This window comes from Pseudorca crassidens, chromosome 15, assembly GCF_039906515.1.
Source record: "Pseudorca crassidens isolate mPseCra1 chromosome 15, mPseCra1.hap1, whole genome shotgun sequence".
NCBI lineage: Eukaryota > Metazoa > Chordata > Mammalia > Artiodactyla > Delphinidae > Pseudorca > Pseudorca crassidens.
In genome coordinates, this window is record NC_090310.1 from 78,729,178 (window position 1) to 78,745,218 (window position 16,041).

General features: G+C 47.1%; 1 protein-coding gene across 1 annotated transcript in view; it reads left to right on the plus strand.

The window, feature by feature from the left end:
- LOC137208012 (uncharacterized) overlaps positions 1-16,041 on the plus strand; it is a 324,147-nt gene that overhangs the window by 104,348 nt on the left and 203,758 nt on the right. Inside the window, exons 5-6 of the mRNA XM_067708475.1 lie at positions 3,058-3,181; positions 8,170-8,322. The gene's annotated coding sequence lies outside the window, so the exon portion shown is untranslated. The remainder of the gene's footprint in view (positions 1-3,057; positions 3,182-8,169; positions 8,323-16,041) is intronic.

Below are 16,041 nucleotides of genomic sequence, written 5' to 3' on the forward strand. Positions count from 1 at the left end.
GGTCTCGGTAAAAAAACATTTAGCCTTCCATACAGAAGGCAGGTTTGCTTATCTTTATCGTTAGGATCCCAAATATGGATAAAAATTCTCAGTTTTTCCTTGTCTTTATTATATACTTCAAAATAATATTCTACTCTCTAGATCAGGTTATGGATTTGGACAGATCTGGGTTTAAATTAAAATTTAGTTATTTACTTGAGAAAATCTCAAAGTTTTAGTTTCCTTACTTACAAAATGGAAACACCAAGTTCTTCTCACTCCATTTCCCACCCCATAACAGAGATAATCGCAGACATTTATAGAACATTGCCAGGTGCTTTGTTGAAAACATTACAATCATTATTTTATTAAATCATCCCAGTGACCTTAGGAGGTTGGAATTATTATGATTATCCCCATTTTAAAGATGAGGAAACCAAGGCACAGAAAGGTGAAGCATCTTATTAAAGTCACAGAACCAGTGAATGTCAAAGCCAGGAGCTGAGGACACTGTGATTGAGGGAGGTGCTTTGAAGGGACAGAAAGGGACCACAAATGGGACAGTTCTTGGCCTTTGGTAGAAACTCAGCGTGTTACTTATTGAGTGAATTGGGGGGAAACATGTCCCTTCTCTTGAATTGGTTCTCTTCTACATGGTGACCTTTTGGCTTATCAACCAGTCTCTCTCTCTCTCTCTCTCTCTTCTTTAATGTGGCTGGCATAGTGAGACTGGTCTGGGGTACCTCATGCTTAGGATGTCCCCCTAAATCTTGGAAGTCCCCACAAGGTCATGGTGGGGCATAGAAAGAAGGAAAATAGGGAGCAAGCTGCTCTAGACTTCATGGGAAAAGCAGAGGTATTCTTGAGGGTTCCATGGTGTATTAGTTAGGGTATGTTCAGTTGCAAGTAACGGTTGCAAGAAACAGTGTCAATACGTAAAATAATCTGGAGGTGGGTCACTCCATGAGTGGTTTGGTGGCTGGACTGTTCTGTGCCACCATCCTGAATCTGTTGACTTTCCATCCTTAGGCTTGTCCCTTGGTCACAAAATAGCTGCCACAGCTCCAAGTACTTCATCTTCACACAATCTAATTAAAGCAGTAAGTAGGAGGAGGCCTTCTTCATGTAACAACTACATCAGGGAAAAAAACCTTCCAAGGAAAAAAACCCTCACCATATCTCTCTTTGAGCCTCATTCTTTAGAACTGGGCTGCATACCTTGCCATAAGCCAATCAAACCAAGAAAAGGGAGTGAAATTACCATACTGGGGACCATCTAGTTTCATCCTCTCAGGCTAGGGAAGGGCGGGCATTACTTTCCCCAAACATGTTCAACTTTCACAAAATTGAGGTTCTGTAATATGAGCGAGAAGGGCAGGGACTAGCTGTTGGGTAGGCAAGGAATACATCTGCCACAAAGAGCCACGGGAATCAGTGGGTAAGAAGCAGGTCATGTGCCCTCCTCTCACATCAGCCTAAAATGAGGGGCCTTGGCTCACCTGGATTAGAGACCCAATACCAGGAATGAGACCAAAGTCCCAGCTCATAGAGTCCTCCGGGCTGGGTATGACCTCAGCTGAATGTGCCTCAGTTTCTCGTCTGTAAAATGGTGATGGTTTTAGTACCTGCCTCATAGGGTTGAGGATTAAGTGAGTTAATCTGGTTAAGATGCTTAGAACTATGCTTATTAGCATGTAACACGAATTCTGTGAGTATTATCTGCTGTGTTTCTTGGGACCAGGCAGATATGCAAGGTGGACGACCGTCTAGGCTTGTTCAGAACTAGCTGGGTTCCTAGGACATGGGACTTTCCATTTTCAGACCAGAACCATCTGGGGCAAACCGAGGGCAGTTGATGACTCCAGAGGGAACACTAATGAGTGAAGGGGGCTGGGAGTGGTGGAGGCAGAGTGGAGATCATGTACCTCGGTTATCTCACTCTGCCTGGTAGTTGCCATCTTTCCTACCAGTGCAGTCAGAGCTGATTTTTCCAGAGAAGCCAGACAGCTGGACATTTATTTTAAATCTCTGAATTTTTACCTATTTTAAACATTAAAAAAAAAATCCAACCACACTCCTTGTTCCAAACAAAACACGTTTGCCAACCACACGGGGCCCTTGGGATGCCATTTCACGTTTTCCTCCTCTCTTTTCCTTACATCCCTTACAGAGGGATGTTTCCTGGTTCTGAAACATGCATATTTTCTGCCTTCCAGGAGAGGCTCCTTAACTCATTTGTTTCTGCAGGAAGCACAAGACGGAAATTAAAGTAGAAAAATGTTCCATCAGTTTGGTGGCTACATCCACAAAAAGTTTTCCATGATAAATATCTTTCCCAATCACTCATTTGTGAAAGCTGCATGATGCGGAAGTAAATGTGGGTGTGGGTGATTCTGTCACTGTCATGGTGGTTTGGGGGAAATAAATGTTGTTCATCTTAGGTCAATGGGATGGGCAGGACCATCGGCTTTCTCTGCCCCCTCACGGCTACAGTGTCTGCAGACCTTATTTTTTTTTTTAATTGAAGTATAGTTGATTTATAATATTATATTAGTTTCAGGTGTACAGCATAGTAACTCAGTATTTGCAGATTGTTCTCCATTGTTGGTTATTACAATATGATGTGTATAATTCCCTGTGCTATATAGTAAGTCCTTGTTGCTTATCTATTTTTTATATAGTAGTTTGTTAATCCCAAACCCCTAATTTGTCCTTCCCCCTTCCCTTGGGTAACCACAAGTTTGTTTTTTATGTCTGGAGTCTGTTTCTGTTTTGCATATACATTCCTTTGAATTATTTTTTAGTTTCCACATATAAGTGACATACAGTATTTGTCTGACTTATTTCACTCAGTGTACTATTCTCTAGGTCTACCCACATTGCTGCAAATGGCAGAATTTCATTCTATTTTTTATGGCTGAGTAATATTCTATTGTATATGTATACTACGTCTTCTTTATCCAGTTGTCTGTTGGTGGGCACTTAGGTTGCTTCCATGTCTTGGCTACGGTAAATAGTGCTGCTGTGAACATCGGGGTGCATGTATCTTTTTGAATTAGTGTTTTCATTTTTTTCCAGATACATACCCAGGAATGGAATGGACGTTACATTTTTTTGCAGCGAATTTGTACCGATCCAATCAATGGCCTTCATTTCAGGAACTCAGAAGCTTCTGGAAGTGGGAGGATTTGCCCCATTGTTGGTGAGTATTGCGTCCACCTTTGTGAAGGTTCAAGGGCCCACTGACAATGTTTTGTGAATGCTTATGAAAAAGGGACCTCAATCCTTCTCCAAAACTCTTTCCATGTCTCTCAAGTCCCAGGCACACACAGGAAAGTTCTCTCCTCCCCCACCTCCTCATTCTGATGCCCACACGTGTCCCTGTTCAGTCTCGGGGGGCAGGGGTGCTAGTGAGGATGCTCGGTTCCTCAGAGTGTTTATATTGGAAATAGGATCACTGGTAAATGGGTCATCGTAACCCGGTGGAACACATCCCAGGGGAGGCACTTCAAGCAGCTTGACCGTCTGGTCCCACTCACCTGGCTCCTCCCTGGTTAGGTGATAAGCCCTGGAGGGCTCGGCCCTTTGCTTTGGGTCTCTTGTGCTCTGGATACCCTATGTCACATCTTTTATTCTCATTATTACCTGTCCTTTACCAATGAAGGAGAACTCCGTAAGTGCACTGTTCCTCAAATTTCACTTCCTTGCACACAACCTTCATCAGTTTTGCCATATTTACATATGATTCAGGCTACTACTAACTTAATATTTTTTGTTTACGTAATGTCACATGAGTTTACTTAAAAGGAAACGTATGTAAATAGAAAGTCAAGATCATGTTCTAAAAATAGGATTTACCAGGAAACAGAACTACAGTGGAAATAATGTTATATACCACATAGATACTGTTGCCTAAGAAGGCTCTTAACATGAGACCTGCCCCTTTTTTGTTGAAGGGGAAAATGACAGCTGTTAGAGGACTGTTAAAGACATCCTGGCACCATCCCGAGCCTTTATCCTAAAGGAGGCTAGAAAAGGAGCCACCCACTCTCCGATTCAATGCTCTTTAAAGTGGTTCCCCCACCATCCAAAGTCACTGGGGGTCATATATTTTGGAGGACACCATCCCAGCAGATACTGTACCTTCAGCCCCAGCTCTTTCTAGCCAGGAGATCCTCTACAAGGGAGTCCCTGGCCTGAGTCCTCCTTGAATCGGGAATTTCAGGCCCTGGGCAAATAGTAGTGCTGGGGCCATTGTCACAGTGGGTAGATTTTCTCGATGGACGCTGGCTGTAGGGCTGAGAATCTGCAGAGAGGGATCCAGAAATGAGCTGATTTCATAGTCTTCGCAAGAGGGTCTTATGACTGATAAAGTCTGTGAAACCCCACCTCAGCTTCTCAGCAGCCCCAAAGAGACAGACTTTGAGATGGGGGATGCTCCTCCCAACCTCACAGGCATCCTCTACAGACACAGAAAGCAACTCTGTTTGCAGGTTGTTTATTCAGTTAACACATATTGAGTATGTGCTAAATGCCAGGCATTGTGCCAGCCCTGGGGGGAGCCTGCAAAGCAGAGATGACAAAGAAGGAAACCATTCTTTAATGGATATAGAGCTCAAACTCGACTTTTGAGATGATTCTGTTCTTAACACATCGAGGTGCCACGTTCACCTCCGTAACATTTTCATGGGCAACTGAGGGTGTCCTGCTTCTGGCAATGGCTGTCTAGCTTGTCTTGGACCAGTCTTCCTGCTGAGGATGAATGGAAAACCCAAACCAAAAAAAAACCCCTTTGAAGGCTTTAGAAAGCTGCTAAGGCAGCCAGGATTTGAGGGGCCAAGATCCCAGAAAAGAAGAGAAGCTCCCAGGGTTGAGTCTGATATTTCAAACAGTTTTCCCTTTGAGGCATTTGCCGATTTGGAAGCAGAGGCTGAGGCTGATGGGCTGAGCAGTGTCCTTGGCAGATTTATAGAGCTAGGGCAACAAACGCTGGCATTCAGAGCCTGCCAAGGAAGAAGGGCCCTGGTAAACAGCCTAGGATTTGAGCTGGAGCCCTGGAGAGCTGCTCCCTAGGAGTAAAGATGAACTAGAAACAGATCCTGTCTCAGAAACACTGAAGCCCAGCAATGAGTCATCTGAATCCCTGATTAAGTTGACCTCTTCCTAACCAAGTTGTCCGCCAGAAGCAAAGGTGAATCTTTGGAAAGAGAGTGGAATATTTATGTGCTCTTCCTCACATCCTATTGCCCTGTATTTCATTCCAGCCACAGCTGCCAGAGCTAGCTTTGTACAGATGTCACTCAACAACACTACCTCAGCCTCTGCGCATCTCTAACTTCCCAGGCCAGGGGTTCTCTGGTGCCTCTGCCTGTGGGAACCTGCCTTTCATTCATGCACATAGATCCTGGAAGTAAAAGGGAGTTGTCCACTCACGGAGCAACTCTTGATCAACGGGAGATGTGAGTTGGGGAATAAGTGCTTCTCCCTTCCATTCTTCAGGAAGAAAAGTTTGAGATATATTTACATTTTTAAGGAGGTCTTGGCAGGATCAATCACCAGTAGCCCAAGGTAATGACCAACTCAAGGATGTACCCAGGAATTGGCTTTTTCTCTTTCCCCATTCATGTTCTACTCAGAACCCCACTCCTGTGCTCTTGGATTACCACCCCAAATGAACTATCTGTATACAGGTCAAGGTCTCAGCTTCTAGTTTCTGGAGAATCCAGTCTAAGAAAATATGATGCAGAGGTTAAAATCCTCTACATTTGCTACCTCCAATGTCTAGCATACAATAAAAAAATTAAGCAGAAATACAAAAACAAACAAACCAAGATTAGAACAAAAACCAAGAGAAGATCCAGGCAACAGAAATAGAACCACAGAAAATTCAGATATTTGTGTTATCTGACAATATACGTTAAGGTAAAAATATTACTAGAGGTAGAGAAGGACATTCCATAAGGACAAAACGCACACTCCATAAGGAAGATATGGCAATTCTAAATCTGTATCTGATAACAGCCCCCAAATCAACAAAACTAAAAGGAGAAATAGATAAATCCCATTCATATTAAGTGATTTTAATACGCTTCTATCAGTAACTGATAGAAAAAAACAGATAAAAACAGCTAAGGATTTAGAATAGGCAATCAACATTATTAATAAGTTGGCCTAATTGCCATATATAGAACATTGCACCCAAGGACTACAGAGTGTACATTATTGTCAAGAGCTCATGGAACATTTAACAAAATAGACCACACGTTAGGCCATAAGGCAAATCTCAACAAATTTCAAAGGATTGAAATGACACAGAATATACTTTCTGACTATAGTAGAATTAAGCTAGAAATTAATCCAAAGATAACTAGAAAATTCCCATCTATTTGGAAAGTAAGCAACCTACTTTTAAATAACTGATATGTCAAAGAAGAGATTACAATGGAGATTAGAAAATATTTTCAACTGAATGATAATGAGAAGATTAAGTATCAAAACTTGTGGAGATTTTTACTCAAACCAAGATGAAGTAACAAGGGCTGGATCTACCTTTCTTTAAATTACTAAAAAATTAGGGAAAAACCCCCACATCTATCATATGATCATATATAACAGTGAAAACATTTATCTCTGAGAGAAAGGAATATGAGTTCTATGATTGTCTTGGCTTATTGCCCAGAGAAAGTTTTCACACTGCAGAACACACTGATAAATTGGAATTCACCAAAATTAGGAACTCTGTTCTTTGAAAGATACTATTAAGAGAAGGAAAAGACAAATTGTAGAATGGGAGAAAATATTAGTAAATTACTTATCTGATAAAGGGCTTGTGTACACAATATATGAAGAGCTCTGAAACTCAAAAGATTTGAAAATATACCTTATCAAAGAAGATATACCAATGGAAATAAGCACATGAAAAGATGTTCCAACTCATTATGCATTAGGGAAATGCAAATAAAATCACAATGAAATACCACTAAACACTTATGCTAATGGCTAAAGTGAAAGAAATGGACAATACCGAGTGTTGGCAAAGAGGTAGAGCAACTGCAACTCTCAGACTTTGGTAGTGAGAACGTGAGATGGTAAAGCTACTTTTAGAAACAGTTTGGCAGTCTCTTTGCAAAGCTGAATATGCACTTATCCCAACCATCTCAATTTTAGGCATTTGCCCAAGTGAAATTAAAGCACATATTCACAGAAGAACGTGTGCACTAAAGTTCGCAGCAGCTTTGTTTTGTAATCGCCCCAATTTGTACACTGATGACGTGCACACTTCTCTATATGTGCATTATGCCTCAATAAAAAACTAAAAAGTGTCAACTAGGGATGATATGTATTTGGGAAATTCATTTCATTTAACAGATCATTCACTGGATGTGTTTTATGTACCAAGCACTGTGCTGAGGAAACAGTGAACAAGTTAGCCAAGGTCCCTTCCCATAAAGTGCTTATTCTGTGTGTGTGTATATATGTTTTTATGGCAAATAAAGAATTAAAATTTACTCATGATTGGCAAAGAGCGGGGTGCTATGGGAGCCTGCAGGAGGGGAAACTAACATTTCTACAGTTAATGGGTTCTCTGCTGAGAACTGAAGGATGGCTAGGATTTAAGTAGGTGAAGAAAGGGAGAATAGTGTTGCAGACACAGGGAACAGCATATGCAAAGGCCCCAGGGAGGTGAGAGAACTTAGTGCATCTGAGGAACCTAAAGTTCATTGTGAGACAGTGACAGAAAGGTAGAAAGGAGTGTTAGATAGTGGCCAGGGCATGCAGGTTTCTCCAAGTCATGCCAAGGAGCCTGGACTTTATTCTGAGGGCAATAGGGACCTATAGAAGGATGTTAATGAGTGAAGGGAGTTGATACTAGGGCCATATTTGCTTCTTGAAGAGATAACAGTGGCTTCTGGATGGCAAGGGTGGAGGTATGGAGATCCGTGAGAGGGATGCTACAGTGAGAGGTGATACAGGGCAAAGGATGGGCAAGAAAGAGTGGAGTTTGAAGAAGATTTAGGTGGGAGAATGGGCAGGACCAGGTGCTGAGCTGGTTTGGCATGTGGTAGGGCTGATGGATGACACCTAGATAGTATTAGATCATTTTCAACAAGTGCTGCTGGAGGGGAGCAGGTGATGGGGGTGCACCAGCAGAGAAAGAGACTCAAACTTCATCCCGCTTTCACTGCACAGCTGCATCCATTATCTCACCGCTGCAGTTCTGCTGCTCCTGGCTCATCTACATCCAATCTTCTGTTTACAACGAAGCCCCAGGGAGGCCGCTGGGCGAAAGCAGAGCCTGGCACTAGAGAAGCATCCTGACAGAATAATGTCAGCAAGAGAGCGGTGAGTGGCAGATAAAACTGAAATAATCTGAGTCCCGCATTTAAGCTGAGGAGTGAATTCAACTCCTCCGTGCCTCATTTGGGGGTCCTGGAATCACTTTCTGACCTGGACCCTCCTTCTGGACTGGGAATTGATTGGTAAGTGTTCTGGGTAATGTGAGATCTCCAGGAACCCGATGGTCTGATACTTGGCAGCAGGGCCGCTCAGTTCCCGGAACCTCCTGGTGATAATGTCTGTGTTGACCATCTGTTGTTTTGGACAGCCTAGCCCACATTCCCTCTTCTTCCGGAAACAGCATCTCGATTTCCTTTTGGGAAAACTTCCCCTCCGTCACTCCCAGTCCACTTGGTTCCATTGGATCTGACCCCACTCCCAGCTGCAGATGGGAGGTGGTGGCCTCCAGCAGGCCAAGCTTAGCCACTCCTGCAGAAACAGAGGTCTTTTCATAAAGGTCCTGCAGGGACTGGATGGGTTGTCTTCAGATCATGTGCCCATCCGTGCCCCAGTCACTGTGGGAGGGCGGATGGGGCACTCTGATTGGGTGGACTTGGACCACATGCCACCTCACTGATGGAGGGGAGGTTTGAATCACAGTTGCACTGCCTCAGAAATGAGCTCCCCTCGGAAATGATGAGAGAAGGATGGTGGGTCACCTCCATCCCCGCTGCAGTTCACAGCAGCCTATGAGGAAGGCACTAATGCTACGTCACTACACAGAGGGAGGGGAGGCTCAGAGCGGCTTTGTCACTTGTCCCAGGTCACAGCTGGAAGCAGCAGACCCTCTTAATGGGGGAAGGAGAGGGCTGTAAGGAGACAGCTCAGCATCTGACTACATAAATATCTCTGTCCTGTTCCATGAACCTCTCTTCTGGGGCATTTCGGAAGGTTCCTCTCCAGGTGTGAAGTGTGGCTCCCTGAGTGGGACCAGGTGCTTGGATTCTGGTCCCATATATGAAAGACGCTGGAAAGAGCCCTGGTCTTGGAGTCACTCACTCGCTGTGTAAATTGGGCAGGTGACAGTCTTTCTGAGCCTCCATTTTCCTCATCTGTATAAGGGGAGCAATAGCAGGATCTCTGTCAGGATTATTGGGGGGATTAAGCGAGTAAATGTTTGCAGAAGTTTTCTGTTGACTGTGGTAGCCCCATGGGTTTGTTTTTCTTATGCTCTGGACACCTTCTCCACTCCCTTGTTGTTAAAGTGTAGCTGTATCCCAGTCCCCAGAGGGCTCGGTTCCCTGCAAAGCAAGTGCTTATGTGATAAGCATGTTGGATGTCAAAGGGGTTAAGAGTGGCCCTCTGGGACCCAGAGTAGCCAATAGTGTCATCCAGGAAGTGTCACCAGCGCTGAGCTACAGACTGCCCATCCTGTCCCCTGACCCTCCCACTGCGCCCGGGGGCGGGCTTGGTGGTTATGCCCACCTCGCCGATGAGAACACTGAGCTCCGAGAGGGGAAGGGATGTGTAGGAGGACCTCAGCTAATAAGGGGCTGGGCTGGGGTTTGAACCCTGGTCTATAAGATTCAGAAGCCTGTGCTCTTCGGTCTGCGATAGTCCTTTGTGCTGCTAAGGTGAGGAATCCTGTCATGGTGGGGAGTGCTCGGGCGAGAAGGTTTTGACTGCGTGGGGGCCTTTCTTGATTCACTGGAACAGTCGAAATAGGTGCCTTCTTGCCTTTCCTATGCACTGGCTTCTCCAACATCTTGCAGAGAACTTGGGGTGCGACTTGGGGGAAGTATGAAGAGAGACTGGAAAGTCCTTGTGGCTTTATGGTATAAGTACTCAGCATGACTGGTTCAGGAAGTCCGTGTTTATGAAACACCATTCATTCATTCATATGTGGGAGTCATTTTTTAGGGTCTGTAGGGGCAACAAAGAGCCTGCAGTGCACATTCCTTCCTGACATGGGCATCTGGTGTTTTGAGAAGCCCCCTTCCCCACTTCTTATAAAGCTTAGGTACTCTGGGCGGACCCCGCCCACTCCTCTCAGGTGGTCAGGGGGGTGGGTTGAGCACTGCGTCCCCTGGCTGCAGGTAGCTGTTCAGAGGAGGGTCGGCCCTGGGTCTTGACAGGGGGCACTTTCGTCCCTCTGGGGTTGTCAAGGTGATTGGATGTGAGCCTGGGGATGCTGAAGGCTGTCTGGCCACCTCATGGGGGGACCCTGTCCATCAGCCAGCGTGGAGGACGGCAGAGCTGGGAGATGGAGGGTCCAGAGGAGAGATTTCTTAACTTACTGGGTGAAGTCGGGCATGTCTCTGGACTTCTCGATTACTGAGGCCATAAGCATTTTAAACAGCCAACGCACTTTAAGTAGGGTTTCTGCCTTAAGTACACTTGACCACAAGTTCTTTGTGATCTCATTTCAAAACCGAGAAGGAACATCCTTCTACTTTATTGTAATACTTGCATGTACATATAGGTATTTTTGTCCAGTTTATGTTTAAAAGATTTTTCAGTATCCACGGGGACCTAGGTTTTAGTTCTGGCTTTGTCTCTAGGTCATAGCATGAGCATGGGCCAACTCCACCTCCTCTGCAGGCCTCAGTCTTCCCATCTGTATAATGAATTCCCTGGGCCCACTGACCTCTCAAATGCCTTCTACTTCTACTCTTACTTTCTATGAATTTAAGACTAGTATCTGTGCGATGAGACAAAATAATTTTAAAAACGAAGTAAACCCTGGTATGTCATCTGCTGGGCTCAGTGTTCCGTTTGCTGAGGCAGACAGGAGAGTGATGGAAACCTGACTGGTTGGGGGAACAGGGATCTGTCTGTAGGAGGCCACGGCAGCCTGGGCACGGGCTCGGCCGTCTCCCACGGATGTGTAAAGCATCGAAAATGATTGTCTGCCTGTAAAGCTCCCCTCACAGATGGCCGTGGGGCTGCTGGGAAGGAGATGTGAAACACGAGAGCGGTTGGCATCAGATCGGCCTCTGATACAGGCCTGGTGCTGTGACCTTGAATGCCCACGACCTGCAGGAACAGAGGCCAAGATCCCAAACTAAGGAGATGCAAAAATGCCAGCCCCAGCTCCTGTGTCTCTTGGATTCTGGACGTACCTGCGGTGGATATGACAGTTAGTCTACAGAGACAGCTGGCTTTTTTTCTTGAGTCATTAGTGGGACCCATCTTCCTGGGCTGAGTTAACCATTTACACTATTGATAGATTGCATTTGTGAAAGAGAAAAGCATATTTGCTAGGGTGTGTTAGGCTGTGGGTAGCAAAACCCCTGATAACAGGAGCTGAAAGGATGAGAATATTTGCTCTTTTAACAAGAGGTCTGGAGAGCAGAAATAAAAGGATGCCTCCTACCGTAAGAGTGTCACCAGAGACCCAGACCTTTCCCTAGACACCTTTCTGAGTTGACCTTTTGTCCTCAGATGTGTCATCTCAGAGTCATAATATGGCTGCCAACGCTCCAGACACGTCTTTACCTCCTTCTAGGGAGGAAGCAGGGTCAGGCGAGAGGTTCGCTCTCTGTCAGCCGATGTCTTTTGATCTGAGAAGATCCACTTTCTAGTAGCCTTGGAGAGACCCACCTGCTCATACAACTCACTGGCCAGGATAGGGGTAGACCCGCCCCCGGGCTGCAGACGAGCCTCGGAAAAACCGGAGTGCCAGGAGGCAGAGGAGAAAGGGGCTGACCGGGGGTGGGTGGTCAACCAGTGGTGGCATAGTGAGAACTCAAGCCCCTGATGGTCCCCCGCCCCCTGTCTGCTTCTCCACGGGGTGCTGAGTCAAGGCTGCCTTGGAGACGGCCCAGCCCCCAGTCCTCTTTTGACTCCACCACTTACCAGACAAATCTCTGTACGAGACAGAGATTTCAGCCTGTGGAACAGAGACTGGGGTAGAAATCCAATGGGCATGAACTGAAACCTCAATATTTTGGATCCAACTTTAATTTGATACCGCAATGCTCAACCGAAGCATCTCCCCCACCATGAGTCACCGTGTGTCTCGTTCTCCACCTACCGATGTAATCAGGCTGGACTCGCTACACCAGCTGCTGTAAACAAGCTTCAGAGTCTCAGTGGCTGAACTGTTTACTCTTCACTCACACAAATTCCGCTGTGGGGTTCATGCCTCTCCAGGGCAGCTCCCCGTGGAATGGCCCCTTCCATGTCCCAGTGCTTCCATCTTTTAGCTGCACGTGGCTCCAGCGTCTCTGCGGCAGGTAGGAGGGCTGCAGGTCCGTGCACGGGGTCTTAGGTGCTTCAGCTTGGAAGGGACGCATCTCACTTCCTCTGCTCACAGCACATTGGCCGGAAGTGGACACATGGCCCCCCGCCAGCTGCCAGGGGCTGGGAAAGGAGGGGTGAGCAGGAGACAGTAAATGTGTCTCTGCACCTGCCTTCCATGGTCTCCCATTGCCCTCGGGATCGAGTCCTCACTCTGACCGCCCTGGCTTTTCCCTACTCCCTACCACACACTCCATGCCCCAGGGATGCTGAGGTTTTGGGTCCTCAGGGTGGGCTTCCCTCATGCTCACCTCCTCCCCTTTGCACCTGCTGTCACTCTGTCCCCACCCCACTTCCCCTGGCTGATTCCTTCTCATCCTTCATGGCTCATATCACGTTTTACCTTGTTTCCCCCAGGTGGGATGGGGTACCTTCTGTGGGCTCCTGTAACTCCCTGTGTATAGACCATTGGGCATCACTGCCCAGTTGTTTATTGCCCTGCCTTCTTGCCTCTCTCCCTGCACTAGTCTGTGAGCTATGACCTGGTCCTGATAATTTGTAGGTGCCCAGCACCCAGCACAGGTGTTCACTGGCCATCAGTTAGTGAAAAAAAAGCAATGAATAAACTTTCCTTTCAGTTGGCTTGAGTCCTTGTCTTGCGAAGTGTAGGATGAACAGAGGTAAATCAGTTCTGTTAGAGAATCTTCCAGTAGAAAATACAGCTGAGGATGGAGAGGAAACTGGGGGGCTGCCTCTCCCTAGGGAGGTTTGCTTCACAGCACCAATAGAAGCAGGGGGGCAACTTCCCCTCACTGAGGAATGCCTTGTACCGAGTTTTGTTTGCAGAAGTTTGCAACATCTCTTGTTAATAGATGGAAGCCCTTGTTTAAAGGGGCCGTGAAACAATGGTGGTGAGCACGGTGATTAGAAGCACAGGCCAGCACTCCAATCCCAGCTCTGTCACCAAGAAGCCACGGGGCCTTGAGACAGCCACTTCACTGTTGTTTTCTTAAGTTTATTTTTTATTGAGGTAACATTGGTTTATAACATTATGTAGGTTTCATGTGTACACGTTATATTTCTGCTTCTGTATACCCAACAGTGTGCTCACCACCAAAAATTTATTTTCCACCTGTCACCATACAGTTTATCCCCTTTACCCATTTTGCCCTCCCCCTGCCCCTTCCTCTGTGGTAACCACTACTCTGTTCTCTATATCTACGTGTTTGATTTTGTTTATTTAGTTAGTTAGTTTTCTATATTCCACATGAGTGAAATCATGAGGGTATTGAGTGAAACAAGTCAGATGGAGAAAAATGAATGCACAGCTTGGGCTGGAGTCTAACTCCCAGCTCTGCCACTGGCTGTGAGGCTTGAGCTACTAACCTAATCTCTCTGTGCCTCAGTTTCTTTATCTGTAAAATGGGAATAACCATAGTACCTATATAACTCATGGGATTGTCGTGGGAATTGAGTGAAACACATAAAACATTTTGAAAGTGCCTGGAACGTAGCAAACACTCAGTAAACGTGGATCTATATTCTAATTCTTATGATCAGATAATGGCAGGTGCTGGGGACTCAGCAGGGAACAAGACCCTGTCCCTCCCCTTCTGGAGCCCGTGGGCAGCGGAGGGGTCAGGCAAGTAGACAGGCAGTCACCACCCAGGGTGGAAAGTTCCATATACAGATGATTAAGAGGGAAGCTGGTGTAAGTGGGGGCCAGGAGCCAGACCTCATGGCTTGAGATTCTGGCCTCACCCTTACTGGGTGTGGAAAGGTGATCACCCACCTGACTCCGCGATGGACTGACAAACACCTGACTGCTTAGAGCAGCGCCGGCATCGTCTGCCTGCTCAGGAAGGTTAGGCGTGCTCTTTACTACGGACCCCCTGGGTGGAGGTCAAGGGAAAGCTGAGATTTGAAGAATGAGTAGGAGTTGGGAGGAAGTGGAGGTCAGGCTCAGAGGCAGGTGATGGTGGGGAGTGAAAGCAGCTCAGTGCGGCCCCAGCAGGATGTGCAGGGGAGGGAGGGAGAGGCTCGAGGCTGGAGATAGCGGGGTGGGGGTGGGGGCACCCTCCCCAGACGGTGCATCTGCTCATTCCTATGGTGTTCCCCGCCCTGCCCTATGTCCACGCCCTGGGGCTACAGCAGTGCATAGAACAGACTTGGCTAAAGAGTTTATGGGGACCTAATGGGGAGCCAAGGGAGGACATTAGGGAGGAAGAGGAAGTAAAAAAATGTGCTTTTAAGAAAGATGCAGGGGACTTTCCTGGTGGCGCAGTGGTTGAGGGTCCGCCTGCCGATGCAGGGGACACGGGTTCGTGCCCCAGTCCGGGAAGATCCCACATGCCGTGGAGCGGCTGAGCCCGTGAGCCATGGCCGCTGAGCCTGCGCGTCCGGAGCCTGTGCTCCGCAACGGGAGAGGCCACAGCAGTGAGAGGCCGCGTACCGCAAAAAAAAAAAAAAAAGAAAGAAAGATGTAGAGGCTAAATCCGAGAGAATTCAGATCCCAGCACAGATATGAAAGGGGTCACCGTGGCCCTGTCTGAATAGAGTTGTCATGATAAGGGCCAGCACTGCAGTCCTCTGCCCTTTTCCTCCATGTAGGTTTGCCATATAAGATGTGGGATGCCCAGTTAAATGTGAACTTCAAATAACGAATAATTTTTAAAGTATAAGTATATCCCAGGATCGCATGGAACATACTTATACTAAAACATCTGCTCCCTCTGGCAGCCCTCCCTCCATGGGGTCACAGGCTGGAGCTGCCTGGCAGCCTTTGGAGGAGCACCAGGTGCTTTCGGGCTCACCCGAACTCATCCCTCAGCCTGATGAGGGCAGGATAACGTCTTCACAAGACAGAACAAGATGGATGCGGAGAAAAGTCGGAGGAGCTTCACCCGGGCTCCTGGGAGCCTCCCGATTGGCTTTTTTCCTGATTCCCGGATGTCTGTCCCCAGCCCCACTCTGCTCCTGCAGAGGGTTGGTCTGACCCAACTTGGCCTTTATCCCCTGCCTGGGAGGGTTAAGGAAGGCAGCTTCCTCACTCAGTCCCATGTTGATTACTGACCTGGTTTGTCCCACATCCCCTTGGGCCTGAAGGATAGAGTGAGATGGATGCAGCACAGCCCTTTGTGCTCAAGGAGTTCCGGGACGCCAGCTGCCTGCGGAGCTCTTCAGCTGTCTTGCCAGGGCGGTCTTGCCTCCTGCTTCTGGCGGCCAGAAGCTGCCATTGCTCGAGTTTTTAACTTGCTGGCTGGGGTGGAGCTGAGCAATGGGGTTGCACAGAGTGCAAGTCAAGAACAGGCCTTTGGGAGTCCATCATCTTTTGCTTTGAGCCTCAGTTTACCACCTACATGTGCACGATCTCGGGCAAGTACTTCTCCTTCCTGAGGTTCAATGTCCGATCTCATAAGCTTGTGGGGAGTTGAACTGAGCAAATGTGTGTGAAATGCTTAACTCCACAGTGCCCGGCCCCTGGACAGGTATCTAGATGGACCACGGTGGCACCGGCCCAAGAGGTTACGTCTCCACGTCACC